The following is an 11387-nucleotide window of genomic DNA, read 5'->3' on the forward strand; positions in this document are numbered from 1 at the left end:
TCCCCCACACACCCTCCGCTGCAGTGAGAGTGGGAGCGGATCAGGGGCCCTAGGCGGTGACGGTGACTTGGCTGTCTCTCGGGCGAGGCTGGGATTTAAGTACATTATAAGCCATAGGTCCCTGGGAATCCCGAGAGGCTGTGCTTGGAGCCCAGACTGACACGCCTGTCTCATGGTCCCGGGCTGCTGCCCTGCAGAGCCCACCTTACTCTTATTCTCCACAGGCCTGTTGGCCGCGGCGGGCCTTGGCTCCCCTGAGCCTGGTGGGCCTACAAAGAGCTGCGTCCAGAAGGAGCCGCCTCCCGGGAACAAGCTGCCTGCGGGCCCTGGGGAGAACCGTCCGTCCGATGAGCTCGGCTGAGCGTGCGCGCAGTGTCGACATCAAGGACCCCTGGATGCTTTTCGTGGCAGAGTGACAAAGGTTTAACAACAGGAAGAGGATCAGGGGCCAAGATAAGAAGCTGAAGTTCGGCCTGCCAGGACCCCCGGGCCCCAGCATCCCACCCAAGGCGCTGCTGCAGGACTTCCCGCTGCTGCTGAAAGGTGCGGTGCCGCAGGGCCAGAGTGTGGGATCCTGAGCCCTGCATGCCCGTCCTCGCGGGGCCGATCGCTGCGAGCCTCGCTCAGGTCCAGCCGCCTCCAGGGAGGACAATGTCGACGAGATGCGGTGCGTGAGGGCGGTGCTGGCCGCACCCCTGGTCGTGGGGCCGGGGGAGCCGCGCGAGGAGGCCGCCTTCCACTGACGCCTGTACCGGGACCGGTTGCTGCAGCGGTGCCAGCTTCAGGAGCTCCGCGTCTGCTGCTTCTCCGACGCCAGGGCGCCGCCAGGATGACAGGTGCACCAGGCTGCGGCTGTGGGCAGATGTGGTTTCCAGCCCCAGGTCCCCGCGTCCCCTGGCTTCCCAGCCCGCTGTCCTGTGAGCAAGAAGATGAAAAAAGCCACCCGATCAACAGGTCAGCTGCCCCGCCTGGCAGCCCAGCCAGACAAGGCAACCGAAGTTCATCCTCTCTGAGTTGACTTCGTGCGGGCAGCGAGCTGGCGCCCAGGATGCTGGGGAACCCTGCGCGCCGGAGGCCGACAAGCCGTGGGGCCCAGAGGCGCCACAGGGCAAGAAGGCACCCGCCTCCCAGCGCTTTCACCCCCTGGCCTGCCCGGCCCGCGAGGTGTCCCAGTGGCTGCGGCCACGTCAGGCATTCTGCCCGGCGGCGGCTGCACAGGGATGAGAACTGAGAACCCCTGCTCAACCCCATCCGGGGTGACTGCAAAGTGCCCATGCCAGCGGCCCCGATCTCCCTCTGGTGGAGGAATGGGGCGGGAGACACGGCCTGGGGGCCTCAGGCTGGGAGCTCTGGCGATCCCGAGGCCGACCAGACCATGCACCTCCAGCCCGCCTGGGCACCCAAGCTGCAGCCGCCTTCTGTGTGCAGGCAGCGGCCTCCAGGCAACCCCCGAGCCCGCCCGCACTCCCCACATCTCAGAACCGGGGCCAGATGTCCCTATGGCTGCCGCCAAGCCAGGCGGTCTGCCCTGCGGCGGCTGCACAGGGGCGGGAACCGGCCCTCAGCCCCATCCCCGGTGGCTGCAGAGGTCACTGGCTAGAGGTCCTCAGCTCCAGCAGAGGAGGAGCCCGGCGGGGGCAGGGCCTGGCTGGCTCTCAGGCCAGGTGCACTCATGATCCAGAGGCGGCCCAGGCCATTCTCCATCACCTGGGCGCCCAAGCTACAGGCGCCCTCTACCTGCTGGCAACAGCTGCCTGACTACTCCCAAGCTGGCTGGCGCTCCCAGCCTAGCAGAACCGGGGCTAGATGTCGCCGTGGCTGCAGCCAAGCCAGGCGGTCTGCCCGGCGGCGGCTGCACCGGGGTGGGAACCGATCCCCCCAGTCCCAGCCCCGGTGGCTGCGGAGGGCCCCTGTCAGCGGCCCAGATCTCTCTTCGGAGGAGGAGCGGGGCGGGAGTCACCAGGAAGTAGTAGTATCACTTTTACACAAACTTGCAGAAAGTAAAGGAGGAAGAAAGACTTTCTAACTTAATTTATGGGATCAGCATAACCCTGATATCAAACTCAGAGAAAAGATGCTACAGGAAAAAAACTTACAGGCCAATGTCCACAAGGAATATACATGCAGCTGGGCACCGTGGCTCACGCCTGTAATCCCAGCACTTTGAGAGGCTGAGGTGGGTGGATCACTTGAGGCCAGGAGTTCAAGACCAGCGTGGGCAACATGGTGAAACCCCATCTCTACCAAAAATACAAAAAATTAGCTGGGTGTGGTGGTGTACGCATGTAATCCCCGCTATTCAGGAAGCTGAGGCAGGAGAATCACTTGAACCTGGGAGGTGGAGGTTGCTGAGATCGTACCACTGCACTCCAGGCTGGATGACGGAGCAAGACTCTGTCTCCAAAAAAAAAAAAAAAAAAGGAATATATATGCAAACATCCTTAAAATATTTTAGTATGTTGAATCTAGGAATATATGTAGAGGGTAATACACCGTGGCCAAGAGTGCTTACCCTAGAAATACAAAGTTAATCAGTGCAATTGACCAATCAATGAATGCAATTCTAGCAGTTTAAAGCAGAAAACCCATGTGATGATCTAGATAGATGTTATAAAAGCATTTGACAATATGCAATACTCATTCACGATGTACTTTTTTTAAAAAAATAAAATCCTCTTAAAACACTGGAGTAGAAGGGAAATTCATCAACCTGAAAAAATGCAGTCATGAAAAACCTACAGGTATTATCAAATTTGATAGTGAAAGACATGTTTTTCTCCTCAGGTTGGGAGTGAGGCAGGAATGTCCACTTTTGCCATGGTCATTCAACATTGTACCAGAAGTCCTAGGTAGTGCAATAAGGTAAGAAGAAATACCGACATAAGATTTGAAAGGAGGAGGTAAAACTGAATCCATTCATAGAAGAAATAATAACGTACTTGAAAATCCTAAGGAATTTACAAAAAGTTACTAAAATAAGCGAATTTAGCAAGGTCATAAGATACAACGGTCAATAAACAAAAGATCAGTTGTTTTCCTAAATTGTGGCAATTTGGAAGATTAAATTATATAAATAATACTGTCTATAGTACCATTTGAAAATACTCACAAGATGAGCAAAATCTCTACGTAAAAAACTATGAAACATTGCGGAGACAAAGTGAATTGCCAATATTGTTAAGAAGTCAGCTCTCCTGATTTTTGGTTGAAATTGACAAAGCGATTCTAAAATCTACATGGAAGTACAAATAATCTAGAAGAGTCAAAGCAATTTTTAAAAAGAATGAATGTTGAGGACTTATCTACTTTATTTCAAGATTACAGGAAAGCCAGTAATGAAGACATGTGGTATAGGTTTCAGTTTAGACAATTCGTCAGTGGAACAGAATCAGATGTCCTGTTTCTGGACATACATAATATGTTGATTTCTAACAAAGTTACCAAAGTAATTTCATGGGGAAAAAGACAGTCTTTGAATAAACGGTGCTAAAACAAGTGAAGATCTATATGTGAAAAAAGTGAACTTCAACTTGAAATGGATCACAGACAAAAATAAGAGCTAAATTTGTAAAGCTTCTAGAGAAAAATGTAAGAGAAAATCTTCACAATTTGGGCAGGCAAAGATTTCTCAGGGCACATGAAATTTTCAAGGAAAAAAATTGATAAATGGGCCTTATTGAAATTAAAAGTTTTTGGTCTACAAAAGACACCATGAAGAAAATGAAAGGGCAAGTTGCAGACCAGGAGAAAATATACACAGGTATTTGGCAAAGTAATGGTATGCAAAAGTTAAAAAGAACCCTGGAAGATCAGTAAGAAGAAGACAAAACAACTTGATCAAAATGGGCAGAAAATTTTGAGCAGACACTTCCCGAAACAACCAATAAACACATGAAAAGATGCACTGCAGCATTACACATCAGGGACATGTGACGACCCCTCACACCACAAGGATGCCTGAACTTAAAGATCGACAATTCTGAATTTTTGTAAGAATCGGGAGCAACTAGAACTCTTGTACAATGTTAGTGGAAATTCAGGATTAATACTGTCACTTTGAAAAACAGTTTGGAAGTTTCTTGTGAATTTAAATATATACTTACTATACAAACCAGAAATTTCCACATCAAGTTAAAAAGCTGCACAGCAAAGGAAATGACAAAGTGAAGAGACAGCCGACAGAATGGGAGAAAATATTCGCAAACTACCCATCTGATCAATAACCAGAATCTATGCAAAGCTCAAACAACTAAATAGGAAGAAATCTAATAATATAATTAAAAATGGGTAAAATATCTGAATAGACACTTCTCAAAAGAGATCATACAAATGACACATAGGCATATGAAAAGGTGCTCAACATCATTGACTATCAGAGATATGCAAATCAAAACTACAATGGGATCTCATGTCAACCCATTTAAAATAGCTTTTGTCCAAAAGAAAGGCAATGACAAATGTTGGTGAGGATGTGGAGAAAAGTGAACCCTTATACACTGTTGGTGGGAATGTAAATTAATACAGCCACTAGGATGAACAGTATGGAGGTTCCTCAAACAACTGAAAACAGAACTACCCTATGATCCAGCAATCCTACTGGTAGGTAAATACCCAAAAGAAAGGAAATTAGTATATCGAAGAGATAGCTGCACTTCCATGTTTATTGCAACACTATTCACAATAGCCAAGATTTGAAATCACTCTAATTGTTCACCAATAGACAAACGGATAAAGAAACTGTGGTACGTATATACAATGGAGTACAATTCAGCCATAAGAAAGAATAAGATCCTGTCATTTACAACAACATGGACGGAATTAGAGGACATAATGTTAAATGAATTTAAAAGGCACAGAAACACAAATTTTACATGTCCTTACTCATTTGTGGGAGCTAAAAATTAAAAATATTGAACTCATGGAGATAGAGAGTGGAATGATGGTCACCAGAGCTGGGAAAAGGTTGTGGGTGTGGGGAGTGGGAAATGGGCGTGGTTAATGGGTACAAAAGTAGAGTTAAATACAATGAATAAGACGTAGTATTTGATGGCACAACAGGTTGGCCAGTCAATGATAATTTTTAGTATATTTAAAAATAAGTAAACGTGTATAATTGGAATGTTTGTATCACAAAGAAATGATAAATGCTTGAGGTGATGGATACCTTGTTTACCCTGGTGTGATTATTACACATTGCATGCCTGTATCAAAACACCTCATGTACTCCATAAGTATATACACCTACTATGTACCCATAAAAATAAAAATAAAAAAACAGAAATTCCTCTCCTAGGTATTTATTTACTCAAGAGGAATAAAAACACCCATGTTCACAAGGACTTATAAACAAATATTTATAACAATTTTAGTAGCCTCAAACTGGGGAAAAACCCCAAACAGTAGAATGGATAAGCAAATTGTGATACAACTGCAGAATGGAATACTACCCAACATTAAAGTAGGAGAGATTATAGATACACACGACAAGGAGAATGGAGCTCAGAAACATTATGATGAGTGAAAGGAGCCCACACAAGAGACTACAGTCATGGTGGTATAGTTTGGCTGTGTCCCCACCCAAATCTCATCTTGAATTCCCATGTGTTGTGGGAGGGACCCAGTGGAGGGTAATGGAATCATGGGCGCAGATCTTTCCTGTGCTGTTCTTGTGATAGTGAATAAACCTCATGAGATGTGATGGTATTATAAGGGGGAGTTCCCCTGCACAATCTCTCTCTTTGCCTGCTGCCATCCATGCAAGACGTGACTTGCTCCTCCTTGCCTCCCACTGTGATTGTGAGGCCTCCCCAGCCACTTGGAACTGTAAGTCCATTAAATCTTTTTTTTTTTGTAAATTGCCCAGTCTTGGGTATGTCTTTATCAGCAGCTTGAAAATGGATTAATACACAACGCTGCTCGATGACACTGATGCGTTCTCAGAAACATATCATTAGGGGATTTTGTCATTGTGTGAACATCATAGAGTGTACTTACACAAACCTAAATGGTACAGCCCACTACATACCTGGGCTCTATGGCATAGCCTGTTGCTCCTAGGCTACCAATCTGTGCAGCATGTGACTGTACTGAATACTGCAGGCAACTGTAACACAGTAATATTTGTATATCCAAACATAGCTAAACATAGGAAGGGTAGAGGGAAAATACAGCATAGAAGATAAAAAGTAGTGCACCTCTGTGGGGCATCTACCATGAATGAAGCTTGCAGGTCTGGAAGTTGCTCTGGGTGAGCTAGTGAGTGAGTGGTGAGTGAATGTGAAGTTCCGGGACATCACTGTACACTGTCACAGATTTTATAAACACTATACACTTAGGCTACACTAAATGTATTTTAAATTTTTTTCTTCCTTCAATAATAAATGAACCTTAGCTTCTTTATGTTATCAACTTTATTTTTTTAACTTTTTGACTTTTTTATATTAATACTTAGCTTAAGACACACGTTGTATAGCTGCACAAAAATATTTTCTTTCTTTATAACCTTATCCTATAAGCTTTTTTCTTTTTTTTAATTTTAAATTAGAAAAAAAATGAAAATGAAGACACACACACATTAGCCCACACCTACCCAGGGTCAGGATTATCAATATCACTGTGTTCCACCTCCACATCTTGTCCTACCAGACGGTCTTCCGGGGCAGGCATGCACATGGAGCTGTCATCTCCTGTGATGAGAGTGCCTTGTTCTGGAATCCCTCCTGAAGAATCTGCCTGAGGATGTGACACATTAACTTTTTTTTTAATAAGTAGAAGGAGTGCATTGTAAAATAATCACGAAAGTATAGTATAGTAAATACATAAACTGCTAACAGTCATTTGTTATCATTTTCAAGTACTATGCACTGTACATAATTCTATGTGCTAGATTTTATACAACTGGCAGTGCGGTAGGTTTGTTTACACCAGCATCACCACAAACACCTAGATAATACATTGCACTAGGTTGTTGCCAGGTGATGATTCTTTCCACTCCATTATAATTTAATGGGGCCACCGTCTGTAGCTGACTGAAGTGTCACACAGCATGTGACTGTATGCATATTCACCTCCTAGAACCCGGACTCATATGAAGAAGTAGGGAATGCCCTACTCGAGACCATGTTTTATTTCCTAGTTTCTTCCATTGGCCACTTTCTTTTTCAGGCTGGAGACTTCCCTCCCATCCCCACTGGTGTTCCCAGTCTCTCTGCCTCCTAAGTCTTCCTCTGTTGCTCTCTGGGGACCAGCTTGTGCAGCAGTTTTGTATCACCGCAGGGTAGGGCTTCACTGAGCCCTGTCCTGTGTCCTTCCCTGGCTTACTGCATCTTGCCTTCCCTTCCTCGCACAGCCCAGGACCTGACACTGCCTCCTGCAGTAGGTCATACAGGAGCAGGGCACTCAGGGAAGGAGATGGCTCTGCTTTGAGTATAGCCTGGGCACCATCCACAAATGCCCTGGTGTTTGAACTCACCTGTACATCCCAGATACAGGTACAGTCTCTCCAAAAGAAAGGGTGTAGGAAATATTTTTACTTTTCCATCTTTCCAAAGTATCCTTCCCTTAGTATCTCAGCAACCGTCCCCGGAGAGGCTCTTTGGGCTGTGGATGTAGTACCCAGCATCCTGGGCTGCAGATTCATTGATTTTCCATGCTTTGATTTGGTATAATGATGCTCAGAGGAGCAAGGATGGCAGTGAGTGGGCCACTGACATCAGCTTATTCATGATCTCTCTGTGCTCCGATTCTGACATGAACTTCCTTTTCTGTCTCAGAGGAGAGAGATTTCAGGGCTGTGAGCCTGAGAATGGACTGACACTCACATCAGTTGTGTCTCTGAGGACTAGAGATGGCCAGGACCCAGGACCCCAGCTAGCCTCCGGATGCTGCTGGCTGCTGGAGACCTGTGACCTAAGGCACACCCCTCAACACATTTTCTTTCATTCCTGTCAATCTCCTATGCTGGTGACTGGGCTGGGACCTCCTGCTGGCCTCCAGGGCCCCACCTGAGCCTCTGGTCCCCGGCCTCAGTCGGGCCCAGGCCTAGGGGGCTGGCTCCTTGTTTCCTCTCCCCAGAGCTCTCTGGGAGTCCTTACAGTAGATTCCAACCCAGGCACTTTTGACAGTGAAAGAAGATTTGTATTATTTTCTTAGGGCTGTTATAACAAATTGCCACAAATTTCATGGTTTAAAAGAACAGAAATTTATTCTCTCATGGTTCTGGAAGTGAGAAGTCCGAAACCACGGTGTCACGGGGCTGTGCTCCCTACTTAGGCCCAGGCAAGGTTCTTCTTTGCTTTCCTGCTTCCAGCAGCTCCAAGCTTGGCTCGTGGCTCTGATCTCTGCCTCCAGCCTCCCACGGCCTTCTCCTCTGTGTGTGTCTCTCCTTTTCTGTCTCTTACAAGGACTAAGTACTCAAACTTATATCTAACAAAGTACTGGTATCAAAAATATAAAAATTACTCCTGCAATTAAATAATAAGAAGACAAACAACTTAATTAAAAATGGCAAAGTCAGGATGAACTTACCCGAAGATCCTTAATTTAATTACATCTACAAAGCCATTTTATCCAAATAAGGTTATAGTCACAGGATCCAGGAGTTTGGACCCAGATCAACCTTTTGTGGGGGCCACAATTCAACCCACTCCAGGATTTTAATAACAATTATTCCATAACAAAAGGCAGAACACCACGACTGTCCCTCCATTGGCCTGCATGGCCTCCCAAACCTAACGACACCTTAGAAGTGGCATCTCCTGCTCGGCGTGGTGGTTCATGCCTGTAATCTCAACGCTTTGGGAAGCCGAGGCCAGCAGAGCACTTGAAATCAGGAGTTTGAGACCAGCCTGGGCAACATGGCAAAACCCCGTCTCCACTAAAAATACAAAAATTAGCCGGATGAGGTGGTGCACGCCTGTAATCCCAGCTATGTGGGAGGCTGAGGCATGAGAATCATTTGAACCTGGGAGGTGGAGGTTGCAGTCAGCCAAGATCAAGCCACTGCACTCCAGCCTGGGAGACAGAGTGAGGCTCTGTCTCAAAAAAAAAAAAAAATGTGTCATCTCCACCACTGGCTCCCTGGGCCACAGACAGGCAGGAAGGAAAAGGACTCAGATCCCTCGTGTGCCTTCCACCGACGGCTTCACCTCCTCCTCTGACAGGCCTGTGGTCTGATGTTGAATCCATGTGGCCCCCAGTCTATGCCGGGGGTACTCCCCGGCTATCCCTAGAAGCCAGTTGTATTAGTCCTTTTTCACGCTGCTATGAAGAAACACCCAAGACTGGGTAATTTCTGAAGAAAAGAGGTTTAATCGACTCACAGTTCTTCACAGGGCAACAGGAGAGAGAATGAGTGTTAGCAGGAGAAATGCCGGGCACTTACAAAGCCATCAGATCTCACGAGACTCACTCACTATCATGAGAACAGCATGGGGGAAACCGCCCCCATTATCCAATTACCTCCATCTATCTGGTCCTAAGTTTAACACATAGGGATTATGGGGATCGTAATTCAAGATGAGGTTTTGTGTGGGGACACAGCCAAATCATATCGACGATGTTATCCTCTCAGAACTCAAGAGAAGGGTGAGGGCTGGGGGAGGGCCGGGGGATGAGCCCATCTGAAGTGGCCAGTGGAAGCAGTTGGCCTTCTGGAGAAGGAGGCAGGAAAGGCTGGGGAGGCACGTGGCCTGGGAGGCCCAGAGGGTAGGGGGAGAATGTGGGGGTGGAGTGACAGCTGTACATCCCAAGGTAGGGACTGGAAAAGGAGACCTAGGGTGTTCCAGATATACCCACCTTTCTCTTTGTAACTTAATGCTGGTTGCATGACCTGTAGGTCACATTGCAGGGGATTTGGGGTACAGTATGAGCTCTGTGGTTCCCTGCTTTGAGAAAAGGGATCCCCCTTACCAACTTTCTATGTGATTGTGGTGGGGATAATAATAAAGAGAGCCCCCCACTGCCCACCACAAGGGCAGTCAGAGGACCCACATTGGCCAGAGTGTGTCACACATTGGACGTGCTTATTAGGTTGGGATCAGCACGTGGACAGCAGGGCCAACCAGGGTCCATTGTTAGGAAACTGAGTGCTCTAAGGAGTCTGAGCTTGGACCTGCTGAGCACCATAGCTGTCTCCTGGGGAGCCTGTGTCTGAAGCTGAAGCCCAGTAGAGCCCTGCAGAGGCCAGAGACGGGGAGGGAAAGTTGAGGACCTTGCTTGGACTCCTGGATCCAACCTCATTTCAAAGTCATGGTAATGGATTTCCCACTTAGAGAGCTCGCCTTGAGAGGTGGGGTCTCTATCCCATCACCTGGAATCTAGGTGAGCTCTATGACTTCTCTGACCCATAGAGTGAGGGACATGGTGCTGTGCCAGCTTCTAAGCTCAGGGCTAAGAGGCTGTCAGCTTCCACTTCCTGCTTTTCTGATCCAGATGCCATGCTGTGAGAAGGCCCAACCCACAAGGAGGAGCCGTGCCTAGGCCTGCAGACCACAGCCCTCACTCGGTTCCCAGCTGCCAGCTATGTGAGGAAGCCACTTGGGATGTCCAGCCCTGTCAGGCCTTTGGATGACTCAGACGCCATCTGACTAACCCAGGGAGAGACCCCACACAACACCTGCCCTGGCTTAGCCAAGCCAACTCCCTCAACTGTGAAAGATAGTGACAAATTATTGTTTTAAGCCACTAGGTTTTGAGGTTATTATGCATTATTTTAAAATAATTAAAACTATTTCAAAAACTGTTTATTGTGACTGATATGGATGCCTAAGGTCCTTGCATAAATGTGTCCTCACTTGATTTAGATGCCAAAATAGGAATCTGCACCTTGAATCTCATCATAGAGCTCCATGAAGCTTTGGGTAGCCTCAAGAATTCTAGAGTGCAGGGGCTTAAATTCAAATAACTCTGGCAGAACACTGATGGCCTCCTTCCTCTGGCTGTATTACGCACAGCCCGCTTCAGCTAAGGGGACAGAAGGAGGGAGCCAGCATTTCTCTGAGAACCAATTATAAACACCTTGGGGGAACTCTCCTGATCAGTAAGATGCTTTCTGAGCATTGCTTTATGCATATGCTAAGAAGCTGGGGCAAGAGTAGCTTTTTTTTTAATAGGACATTTTATGTAAATTTTTGTTGAAGTGAACAGACATATACAAAAATATACAAATTATAATTATATGGTTCGATTAATCTTTGCCAAGGGAACCATGTCACCAGCACTCAGATTAAATAATTGAACATTATAAGCACCCAAGAAACTGACTTGCACCCTGTGTTGGTCATGCCCCCCCAACAGTGATAGTCACCTCATTCTCCAGAGGCCTTAGGCATTGCCTCAGGATTGTGGTGGAAGCTTCTCTGGGTGGGGCTGCTTGGGGACCAGCCATC

The 11387-nt window shown here is 47.0% G+C and overlaps 1 pseudogene; it reads left to right on the forward strand.

Annotated features, from left to right (window-relative positions):
• Nucleotides 1–829: 829 nt before the first annotated feature.
• On the forward strand, nt 830–10586 carry LOC129480128 (collagen alpha-2(I) chain-like; annotated as a pseudogene).
• Nucleotides 10587–11387: the final 801 nt, after the last annotated feature.

The sequence above is a fragment of the Symphalangus syndactylus genome, chromosome 4, assembly GCF_028878055.3.
Source record: "Symphalangus syndactylus isolate Jambi chromosome 4, NHGRI_mSymSyn1-v2.1_pri, whole genome shotgun sequence".
In the NCBI taxonomy this organism is placed as follows: Eukaryota; Metazoa; Chordata; class Mammalia; order Primates; family Hylobatidae; genus Symphalangus; species Symphalangus syndactylus.